This window comes from Notechis scutatus, chromosome 10 (assembly GCF_049901735.1).
Source record: "Notechis scutatus isolate UNSWTSFEM ecotype Mainland chromosome 10, rNotScu1.2, whole genome shotgun sequence".
Classification (NCBI taxonomy): domain Eukaryota; kingdom Metazoa; phylum Chordata; class Lepidosauria; order Squamata; family Elapidae; genus Notechis; species Notechis scutatus.
In genome coordinates, this window is record NC_142018.1 from 11373953 (window position 1) to 11386659 (window position 12707).

Genomic DNA, 12707 nt, shown 5'->3' on the forward strand with positions numbered 1-12707 from the left:
AAGCAACGGTGGCGGAAGGTCTCCCGATATGAAGTGCTCCACCAACGCAGGCAGCACCATATCCGGGCATGCAACAAAGTACTTCCAAGCGGCAAGCCCCCCGTCATTCCCCCCATTTCGCATGTTTAATATGGGCCTTAATTTGGGGGGAGGGGCTTAATTTGATTTTATGCCAATAAATCATGCTGGGGCTTCCTATTGGTGGAGGCCGTATTGTTGGAGAAACACGGTAGTAGATATATCAACTACAAGAATGGAGCCATTGTAAAATGTTTCTGTCTCTCTGTGATCTCAAGTCTGATGGCCAAGCCAACTCTTGAGGGATCTTCAGAAGTTTAACAGGGATGGAGCTAACTTGATTTTGGGGGTATGGGGTGGGAAGATATACCTAGAGAAGTCCAGCATGAATAACATAGGGTTACAGAAATGCAGCAGAACATAAATCCAGTGCCAAGCTCAAACAGAGCCAGATGTCCTTACCTTAGCCTTAACCTTAACCCTAACCCTAACCCTATCCTTCACATCTAGATGGATCCAATTACTTCTGAACAAGGTCAGAAGATAGACAATTATATGGGGAGAATGCGAGCCTGCCATCCCACATCTCAGCTTCCCCCCAATCTAGGTCCCCTCCAACCAGCGCTCTTGAGAAACCTAGGAGTTGAGATTCACACATCTGGAGGATGTCCCAAAGGCACTTTCTCAAGAGGCAACTGGACTCTCCCAGAAAGTCCTGTTGCCTCTTGAAAAAGCTTCCTTTGGGACAACCATGACCTGAAAGACTGAGAATCTCCATAGACACATCTGGAGGATGTTCAGGTTGAGGACGCCTGTCCTTCAAAAGGCCAACCAGTTTCTGACTTGAGTAACCAGATGTTTAGAACCTCCCTTTCGTTCTCTTACCCAGCGTAGCTCCATGGCTGCCAACGGTGCATTTAAACATCAGGCTTTGGCATCACAAATGGGCTTTGATGATTTCAATATGGCCCTTTTCACAAGGAGTGATGTGGCATGACCTTCCTTTACGAAAGAGCACCCTTGTCCATGAGGTGTCCAGAAGATGGGTGAGTAGCCTTCTCCATAAACAGATTGTTAACTGGCCATGCTCTGTGGGCCCTCTAACGAGGAAAAATTACACTTCAAAGCAAACAAACAGCCGGGGCAGTTCTGCTAAAATATTCAAGCTGTATTGGTTATTGAGTAATTTATTTCTTGCCAAAGTTTTACTAAGGGAAGCAAATCATGGGAATGGAAGGCTGCTGACACTAAATAATCTTGGAAATCGGAGGGAACAGTTGTAAGAAAACTGATTACTACTTAAGAATGATGAACATAAATCCTTCCAAACTCTCAAGGCCAGCTGTAGGCATCAGCAGTTTCTGCCCACTGTACCCCTCCTTCCCCCTACACCAGAGGCTGTGCCTCCTTTCATCAAAGCCACACAAATGACAACACTAGTGTGCGCACACGGGGAGAAATAGTGCGCAGCGCTGGGGCACTGCCTATGGGGTGGAGGCAGCATTAAGAGAGGCCCTTTTGCTAATGAGAGGAGACTAGATTTGTTAAAAGGATTGTGAAATGGAGATTGCCAGCAAAATGGACGGGCTGGTGTTGGCTTGGCCACTTTCTTTAATGAAAAGAACTTTCATTCAGGTTTGTTTTCTGCATTCGGGTTGTTAATTTCTGGTACACTGGAGAAGCAAAGATTTGTTGGAACCCAGGGTTTGTGTGTGTGTGTGTGTGTGTGTGTATACATGGTGCAGGGAGTGAGGATTTATTTTACTTTATTTAGCGAATGGCCTGCTACAGAGGCCACGCAATCACTGATATATAAATTTATTTTAAATAAGCCATCAACAAGTGTGTGTGTGTAACACACATATAAGATATGTGGACAATACGATACAATACAATATAGGAGATAATATATACAAATTTATTTTAAACCATCAGCAAGTGTATATGTGTGTGTGTGTGTGTGTGTGTGTGTATGTATGTATGTATGTATGTATGTATATATGTGCAGAGGTGGTATTCAGCAGGTTCTGACCAGTTCTGGAAAACCGGTAGCGGAAATTTTGAATAGTTTGGAGAACCGGCAAATCCCACCTCTGACTGGCCCCGCCCCCATCTATTCTCTGCCTCCCATTGAGTCCCAGCTGATTGGCTGGGTCTTCTTTGGTTGCCCTGCACAGGAGAATGGAGCTGGAAAGCAGGTTAGTGGGATAGGGAGGGAATGGGGATTTTGCAGTATCCTTCCCCTTCCATGCCTACCAAGCCACACCCACCAAGCCACACCACACCAGTGGTGGGATTCAAATTTTTTTACTATCAGTTTTGTGGGCATGGGTTGGTGGGCGTGGCTGGGGAAGGATGCTATAAAATCTCCAGTCAGAGGTGGTATTGGCCAGTTCTCCGAACTTCTCAAAATTTCTGCTACCGGTTCTCCAGAACTGATCAGAACCTGCTGAATGCCACTTCTGCACTATGCCCACCAAGCCATGCCCACAGAACCAGTAGTAAAAAAAATTTGAATCCCACCATAGACACACACACACACACACACACACAAAATATGTGGGCAATACAATATAGGAGATAATATATTATTAAATTAAGATAAAACCATAATAAAACCACTGTAAAGTGGAGCCATAGAATTGCCATGGGATAGACGTTATACAGGAAGCGAACCGACCTACAACAGTTCATTTAGCAAGTGTTCAAAGTTACAACAGCAGCGAAAACAATGACTTAGCACCATTGTTCACATACCATTCTTCACCGCAAGCATGGTCAGGTGATCAAAAGTGGGATGCCTGGCCACTGACTCACATTTTACGACGCTTGCGATGTCCTGGGGTTACGTGATCCCTTTTGCAACCAACAAAGTCAACAGGGAAGCCAGAATTCGCATAACATCCTTGTGACTTCCTGAAACGCTGCCCTGGTTAACAAGAACTGTGCCAAGGAAGTCATAAAATGGATCAAAATTCACTTATCAAATGCTTCGCTTAGCAACAGAGATACTGGGCTCAATTGTAGTTGTAAGCCAAGGACTACCTATCCTTAGCTAAGGAAACTAACCATCTTAACTGCTTCTTTTGTGAGGAAATCTTCTTTTAAGGACCTTTGCTGTCCCCTACTGGACATCAGTGGGCAAGATGGATTTTTTTTCCCCTCTTCTCATTCTCAACGCTTAGAAGCTTATCCTGTATCTATAAAAAAACCAAACCCTAGAAATCCAGGATTATCAAACAGATTGAATAGGGGATGTGGTGGCTCAGTGGGTAAGACGCTGAGCTTGTCGATCAGAAAGGTCAGCAGTTTGGCGGTTCGAACCACGTAACAGAGTGAGCTCCCGTTACTTGTCCCAGCTTCTGCCATCCTAGCAGTTTGAAAGCATGTAAAAAATGCAAGTAGAAAAATAGGGACCTTTGGTGGGAAGGGAACAGTGTTCCGTGCGCTTTTGACGTTTGTCATGCCAGCCACATGACCACGGAGACGTCTTTGGACAGCGCAGGATCTTCGGCTTTGTAATGGAGATGAGCACCGCCCCCTAGAGTCGGAAACGACTAGCACATATGTGCAAGGGGAACTTTTACCTTTACCTTTAACCCAATTGGTCCCGTGGATGTTGGAAAGAACTTAATGGCAAAGATGAACACAACGGATCTGTGCTGCAGAAAATAGACAGCCTTTAATAATCAAATGTTCTCCAGATATGATGGAAGTCCAGAAAATACTTGACTTACGGCCGCAGTTGAGCTCAAAATTTCCATTGCTAAGCAAGACATTTGTTAAATGAATTTGTGACCTTCCTTGCCACAGGAATTGTTAACTGAATCACTGCAGTTGTTAGATAAGTAACGTGGTTAGCAATAGCAATAGCGCTTAGACTTATATACCGCTTCACAGTGCTTTCCAGCCCTCTCTAAGGAAGTCAGCCTCTTGCCCCCATCAATCTGGTCCTCATTTTACCACCTTGAAGATGAAGCTGAGTCAACCTTGAAACGGTCAGGATCGAACTGCTGGCAGTGGGAAGAATTAGCCTGCAATAGTGCATTCTAAGCACTGGGAAGGGAGGAAGGAAGAAGGAAGGAAGGAAGGAAGGAAGGAAGGAAGGAAGGAAGGAAGGAAGGAAGAGCAATAGCACTCAGATTTATATTCGACTTCACAGTGCTTTACAGCATTCTCTAAGCAGTTTATATAGTCAGCCTATTGCTCCCAACCATCTGGGTCCTCATTTAACCCACCTCAGAAGGATGGAAGGCAAATAAATAAGTATTAATATTACTTTATAAGGCCTTGGTAAGGCCACACTTGGAATACTGCATCCAGTTTTGGTCACCACGGTATAAAAAAAGATGTTGAGACTCTAGAAAGAGTGCAGAGAAGAACAACCAAGATGATTAGGGGACTGGAGGCTAAAACATACGAAGAAGAGTTGCAGGAACTGGGTATGTCTAGTTTGATGAAAAGAAGGACTAGGGGAGACATGATAGCAGTCTTCCAATATCTCAGGGGCTGCCCCAAAGAAGAGGGAGTCAAGCTATTCTCCAAAGCACCTGAGCATAGGACAAGAAGTAATGGGTGGAAACTAATCAAAGAGAGAAGCAACTTAGAACTAAGGAGAGAATTCCTGACAGTTAGAAAATTAACCAGTGGGACAACTTGCCTCCAGAAGTTGTGAATGCTCCAACACTGGAAGTTTTAAAGAAGATGTTGAACAACCATTTATCTGGAGTGGTGTAGGGTTTCCTCCTCAAGCAGGGGGTTGGACTAGAAGACCTCCAAGGTCCCTTCCAACTCTGTTATTCTAAAGCTTTCTAAGTTCTGCATCCTCTGCCGAATTGAGCCTGCATTGACTATATCATTTCATTCAGTAACAGCAGGAAATAAGGTGAAATAAAGGACTGTTGTTTGGCGGGGTAAACCCTTTCTCTCCCTAGACTTTCTGTTTGAGGCTGATTTGAGGTCTCCTTGTCCTTTTCAAGCTTCTGGAGAAACCCATAAACTTTGATTAAAGTTTTTTTTTTTTTAAGGTTCCGCCTCAATTCTCATCTCATATGAATTTTAAGGGGGAGAACAGGTGCATCTCAACAAAATGCATCAAGCTCAGGATGCAAAGAGACATTTCTAAATACGATAAAGGAAGGTCGTGGGATGAAAAACAGACTACAGGTAGTCCTTTGACTTACAACAGTTCATTCAGTGACCGTGCGAAGTTACAACAGCCCTGAAAAAAAAAAGTGACTTACGGCCATTTTCCACACTTAACAACCGTTGCAGCATCCCCCTGGGAGTGTGTGGCCAAAATTCAATTGCTTGCCAACTGACTCATATTTATGACGGTTGCGGTATCCCAGGGTCATTTTTTTTTGGTGACCTTCTGATAACCAAAGTCAAGGGGGGAAGCCAGATTCACTTAACAACCGGGTTGCTAACCTCACAACTGCAGTGATTCACTTAACAACAGTGGCAAGAAAGGTCATATAATGAGGCAGGGGTGGGATTCTACCAGTTTGCACCGGTTCGGGCAAACCGGATGTTAAGTTTGCACCTGGTTTGCTGAACTGGTATTTGACCCAACCGGCTGGCCCCGCCCTCCCCTCCCCTCCCAGGAGTCTCCATGAGGCCCATTTTCAATACAGGTAAATAAGGAGGCTCTGGGAGGGGGAAATGGGCCTTCTGGAAATCCAGAAACGGGCCTGTTTCCGGCTTCCATAGGGCCTCCAGAGTCCGGGGGAGGCCGTTTTCGCTCTCCCAGAGGCCTGAGGGAAGCCTCCGGACTCTGGGGAAGTTCCAGTAGGCCACGCCCACCATGGCCACGCCCACCCAACAACTCGGCAGCGAACCGGTTGCTGGGATTTTTGAATCCCACCCCTGTAATGGGGTAAAACTCCTTTAACAAATGTCTCTCTCAGCAGTATACATTTTGGGCTCAATTCTGGTCATAAGTTGAGGATTAGCGGTATATGTGCATGCAAATCAGGCTGCAAGAGGATGTGATAGGGAAATTATTCAGATAATAGCTAGGATATTTGCCAGGAGTGTCTGCTGGACATGCTCTAAAGGCTCCAGATGGTAGCTACAATGGTGCTATTTAAACTCCACCTGTTTTCATTGGAAAAATAAAATGCCCACATCCCCAAAGAGTCAGAATAATCATTTCCCTTCTTTGCAGCAAGAAAAAGACATTACACTCAGTGTGCCACACTGAGGATTCATGGACTGTAGGAGAAGGTGAGGAAATTTAGTTTTTTTCTTTTCTTTTTACTCGTTTCTATCCTGGCTTTCCATCTGCCAAACATTACAAAGTTTTAAAAATGCCGAAATACAAACCGAAGAAAAGGACAAAATGATTAAAATCCTAGGAAAGGTTTCAAGAGGGATGAAAAATACCTTTAAAGTAGGTTAACAGAGGAACAGAGTTTTGGAAGGGACCTTGGAGGTCTTCTAGTCCAACCCCCCCTGCTGAAGCAGGAAAACCCTATATCATTGTGGTGGAAGATGTGTGTGTCAAAATTGGCAAGATTGTGTGGATGCATCAGAGCCGACACAGATTCATATACTTTTAAAAAAAAATGGACCCCAGAATTCTTTTACACAAATTTCATATTTTTTGTTTCCTAAAAAAGTCAACAAATGAAATAGTTGCCAAATGGATTAACGTGACATTTTGAGTCTTTGTGGAGATTGCCTCACCAACCAATCTCAGTTTTGGGCAGAGGATAAGCCCCACTCACACAAAACAAAGCTGGCATCATAATACAGGCATACAATGTCCTCCCAAAGAATCCAGTTGACCAGTTGACTACTAACTGGTCAAATATAGCTCATCAGTCTGGAACCTGCACTACATATCAGATATTAATACAGTTGAGAAAGTCCAGAGATATTTCACGAAAAGAGTCCTCCACTCCACTAGACTTGAAATTTTAGGCTTAGACAACCAAGAATTACACCGACTTTGGTCCGACTTAAGCATAGTACATAAAATTATCCATTGCAATGTCCTACCCGTCAATGACTACTTCAGCTTCAACCCCAACAATACAAGAGCACACAATAGATACAAACTCAGGGTAAACCGCACCAAACTTGATTGCAGGAAATACGCAGCAACAGAGTGGTCAATGCCTGGAATATTCTACCTGACGCTGTGGTTTCTTCCCCAAACCCAAAAAACTTTAACTTTATACTGTCTACTGTTGACCACACCCCATTCCTAAGAGGTCTGTAAGGGGGCGTGCATAAGCGCACCAATGTGCCTAGCGCCCCTGTCCTAATGTCCCCTTTTTATTCATATCCATTTCATGTATTCATAATCATGTTTATACTTATACCTGTTATCTAATACATGCTTGACAAAGATAAATAAAGAAAGAAAGAATGTCTGGATGTCCTCGGTAAAGCTTTGAAACTTGAGCAAACTTTGGGTGAAGGATGATTAAACCCCCTCTGCCATCCACCTGCTCTCCTCCTTCGTGATGTTGATCTTGGGCAGATTAACAAGGAAGGTTGTTGGTGTTTATTGTTGGGGTCAAGGACAATTTATGGGTGCAGTTATGCTGGAGGCACAACTTGCTGGTCCAAGCACGCTCCTGCTATATAGCTCTAGATAGGGGTGATAGATCTTGCCTTCCGTGGTGATGAAATGCAGCCCATGGGTTGGCAGTCCAGAAGATAAATAAAACACCTGTAGATCTATTTGACAGCTTGGGGAGGTATAAGGCATATATAGAGAGAGCCCTGAGTTTGAAAAACTGCAGAGGCAAGCTATTTTTTTCCCCCATCGATGGAAGAAGAAACATATTTCAGACTCTTACAGGTATAATCTTGAGCCAACTTATGAAACATTCAGTCCCTTTAACCACAGTCGTTTTTCAATCCAAAGGTTGAGTAGAAGAATCAGTGTCTCCAAGGTTGCACCTGGGCCTGCTGCTACTTTCTGACATGAGTGTTGCATTCCACACCCAAGTGGCGTGTGGGTTGTTGCTCTTTTGTTGGCCGGTGCTGTTGCTTTCAAGCAAAGCATCTGTTGAGGGCTCAAGCAGCTTATTTGCCACTGGTAAAGATGTCTTTAGTCTCCTTGATAGCAGTTTCTTTGCCGGACTACTGTTCCATGCCCTCAGTTGGGGTATTTCTCCAATGTCAAATGGCTTTCTTCCTTTTTTTTTGAAAAAGTGTTTTATAACAAAAACAACAAATAAAAACCAACTTTCGGTTATGTTGTGGTTTGCTGGTAGCAGGTGTGGATGGCTGAGGTCTCGGAGAGTGAGGAATCAGATGAGGGTCCTGCATGTGAGGCATGGATGGGGCCAGGACCATCAGGGAGTAGAATGCTGCCTTTGGAGATTGGGGAGGCTGGCAGTAGTAATGAAGAGGTCCCCGAGGAGCCTGTGCCAAGTGCGTGCAGGGCAGGGCTGCTTGAAAAAGAGCAGCTGCAGCAGCATGGGCAACTCGGGAGTAAGGCTGCAAGGTAATGGCCCCTCCCTTCAGAGATAAAAACCAGCCTGAGAGACTGGAGTTCTTTGCAGGAAGCAAATAAGTTTTTGCACTCAAGCCTTGTGGATGTTCGGACTCTCTTAGTTTGTGTTTGGAGACTCTTTGTGTTTGAAATATTTCTTGGCAACTTTATCTAGTGTTCTTGGCAGCCTTGCACCACCTTGGTAAGGCTCATTCTTATCAGAGACAATTAGTTTGAAACAGCCTTTTAACCATGAAGGAATGGAATTTGTAAAGAATCATTAAAAGGTTTTGCTGTTATCTCTGTTTCATGTTTGTTTCCTTGGAACAAGGTTTGGGTCAGAACAGGTTATATAGTGTGTCATCTGGGTACATATATCTTGTGCACATAATAATATTTGTATACATTTCTTGTTGAGTTTACATTCATATTATATTCTAATCAACATTATATATCATATTATATCATTATTACAATATCATTAGGTTTTTCTATTTTGATTACCATCTATCCTCGAAAGCAAATCCCAACTCTTACTAAATTATATTCATATTTTGACTTATTCAAAATGATCAATTACAATATATCATTATTACAATATCCTTTAATTTCTTACTCTACTTTCTAACCACCCATAAAATAAGTCCCAAATCTTATAATACTCCCTTTCTTCTTGCTCTCCCAATTGCTAATGTTAACCTACTCATGTAGAATGGCTTTCCATGGGTCTTTGCCTTCATTATGACTTTCCTGCATAGATTCTTAACAATCTTCACAGCTGATTCAGCTTTGCCGTTAGCTTGTGGATGACGTGGTTGAAGAAGTCACGTGCTCAAACTCCCACTCAGTGGCAAATTCTCTAAATTGTAGGCTTGTAAACTGAGGACCATTATCCAAAATCACTTTATCAGGTTGCCCATGACATGCAAACTGAGTCTTGCATCTCTTAATGGCAGTGCCAGCTGAAAAGTCAGGGAGGAGATCAATTTCACAATCTCGATTTCCAAGAAGTCTTCAGAAGGCTGCATTTATTCCAAAGGCATTTTTTTTTAGAAATAGGATGGGCATTAGAAGTTGTGCCCATTGGAGACAGACAGTGTGATGACCCGGAGCATGGCACAAAGGCAACACAGTCAGATAATCAATGAGTCCCTTTATTATCTCCACCTTTGCCCCCAGTGTCCAGATTACCTTCTGTCTGGAGAAAAACTCCCCCAGGAACAGCCTTGACTGCTGAAAATTAAGTCCATAATATGGTCAACACAAACTGTAACTTAAAGTCCAAATAAGCCAAACTGAAGTAATTAGTTTGGCAGGGCAGGAGCAAGAATTTCAGACTTGAAGGCATGGCAAAACTCACACAGTTGGGAAGATACCAGGAACACAGATAAGCCACAACAACACAGGATAAAGTCATGTTTGCTCCCAGCAGCCTGCCACGCGCAGCCTGCCTTTCTCATCAACTGTCTTCTCAGCTGTGGCTAATGAAGGGAATCAGGGCCCTTTCCTCCCCCGTAAGCCACACAACCCACGTTGCTCTCTTCTCCGTTCCTCCCTGCATGCCCTAGGATGAAGAGGGGGTGGGCATGAGTCTTCCTCTGAATTCCCTCTCCCTTGTTCTACCTCTCCCTGCTCTGCCCAGCCGGACTTTGCCCTTCCCCAGCCTCCTCCACAGCCAATGGAGCCACACTCTCATTCCCTGTCAGCTGTCTGGCTTCTTTCTCGGATTCAGGCTCTGACAGGGGCATGACAGACAGCTCAGAACCTGGGCGAGCAAGGATCCCACAACTGAGTGGGGAATGTGTAAAGGAAGATAAATTGTGGGGTCCTTGGTGCTCTCTGAGCTTGGTTGTTTCCTTGCAGATGTTTCATTATCCAACTATGTAACATCATCAGGGCTAGCCTAGAAGGGAGTAGGTTTTGCTCCCTGTTTGTACATAGACGGCTTGCCCTGTCAGTCTTGGTGGAGGATTTCTTCATTAGGCTGTGGTTTACTGTTGGGTTGTTTATCTGAGTTACAGTGGCGGATTAATCCTCACTGGTGCCCTAAGCACTGACAAATCTTGGTGCAAGATTTACAGTATGTACAAACGAAGCCATATTTTCAACTTTGTGGTGCTCCCTTTGGGCCTGGTGCCCTAAGCACATGCTTAGTCTGCTTAATAGTTAATACACTACTGCTAAGTTGGTATAGTTCCTTGATTGGGGTATTGTTTGCAAGACAAAAAAAAAAAAAAAATCAAGTGTCTGTATAAGAAAACAACCAAGCTTAGAGAGCATCAAGGACTGCACAGTTCAACTCTAAACTACAAGCATTCTTTTCTATTGGTAGAAGAGATCAATTATTTTGGTGCCCTTCAGAAGGTGGAACACATGCTTGGAGTAATTATCTCAAGCCAATCTTTGCTAATCGACAGAAGTCTTTTGAAGTCCTGTTTTATTGCGTGTTCAAAATTGACATATGGTAGAGATTGTACTTTTTAAAAAAAGACTTTCTAGTTCATTTATAAGCCAAGATGCTTGTACTTCATGCCATCATCATCATCTCTAGAACCAGCGCCAAGAATTTTTTTGCAGCGTGATTCTGGGGAGTTAGCATAGCAATAATTTTCAAAATAACAAGGGTCCTTAGAGGAAAAAAAACAGTTTATGGGACTGAAGAGAAGAGAAGGTTGCATTATTCAAAAGCTAAATCTTAAGGATTTCAGTCTTCACAAAATAAATAAGCAGCACTAGATCCAGCTTCTAAATCTCATGACCTCTGTTTCCTTCCAAGGAACAGGGGCTTGGTTGCTTATTTATTCTTGGTCTTTTTTTTTTTTAACATAAAGCATCTTAAAAACTGCTTATCCCAGAAAGATGGCTAATCATGTCCATGGAAATTAAAAAAAAAATCCCAGCCTGAGTCGTTTTGATTTAAACAGATTATTGAACACATTTGTCACCTAGCTGGAAAGTATCTCTTACTTTTAATTTTTATGAAATGCCTATAGAAGGCTTAATGGTTCTGTAGGAAGAGGTAATTTTCCAGCCAAATGCCTATGCATTATTAACTCATATGAATGTGCAAAAATAAAAAATCTATAAGGGACATCAAGTTAGTGCATCAACTTGGAACTGCTAATTCAGCATTCGAGGCTGCTGTATATAAAATGATTATTGCAAACAATATCTGTTTGTGTTGTTAATTAGTTGCACTTGATAAGGCAGCCCTAAGTGGCTTTGTTGTGTTAAGATAAGGGAAAATCAAAACCTTAACCAAGCTTTTTAGTAAGATAAATTGGAGAGAGATTTGTCTTGGCTTCTAAAGCACCATTCCATTACCAAAGTACATAGCTGTTTTTTTTAAAGAACTTCAAGGGGAACAAACCCAACCAATTAGGGTTATTATTTGGAATGATTAGGGTTTGAAGTTGTGGTAAATTTTCTACAACTTGTTAGCAGAGGGTTTTGGAATTTCAACTTTGTCTTTCTCCTGTTACTGTTCACAATTTTTATTCCTTTTATATTGATACATAATATATTGATTATTATTGGTGGGGGGGTTCTGTTAACTACATTGTTATCAATACAGGTTACCAATGACAAGCAATGATAGTTCATAAGTAGTTTTTAGTAGTTTAACAGTTTAAAATTCTTTGGGCCTATTTCACAAGGGGTGGGAAACCAATATTATACACATAACATCCTCCCTATGAATGCTGATTGGTATAGTACAACAATGTGTTGCTTTTTAAGATACTTTTTCTTAGCCTTTTTTGTTGTGGTTTTTTTTAAAAAATATTTTGGGATTGTATTTTAATCTTTTTTCAATAAACTAAAAAAATGAAGAGGAAGAGGAAGAGGAGGAGGAGGAGGAAAGTAAGTCTCATCCTTGGGTGTAACTCCCCGCTTGCTTGGATTTTGAGAAGGAAATATTGAATTTTCTAATTCCTAATAAGCACAGCAGGAACATCCTTAGCTCAGTCCCTAGTACTGTATCTCCAGATTTAAAAGGGACCAGCCAAGAGGATGTCAATGTTGAAACTTGGTCATCCAGGAGTACATTCAACCTTACTCTTTTTCAACTTTGGCAACTTCAAATTTTGTGGACTTTAACTCTCAGAATTCTTCAGCCAGTATGGGAGTTGGAAATCCATGCATCTTAAGGACTCCAAAGTTGGAAAACACTGGTCTAATGTCACAAGGCTATGGTGAAAATAAAAGTGAAGGAAGGAATGCGGTGTGATTTAGC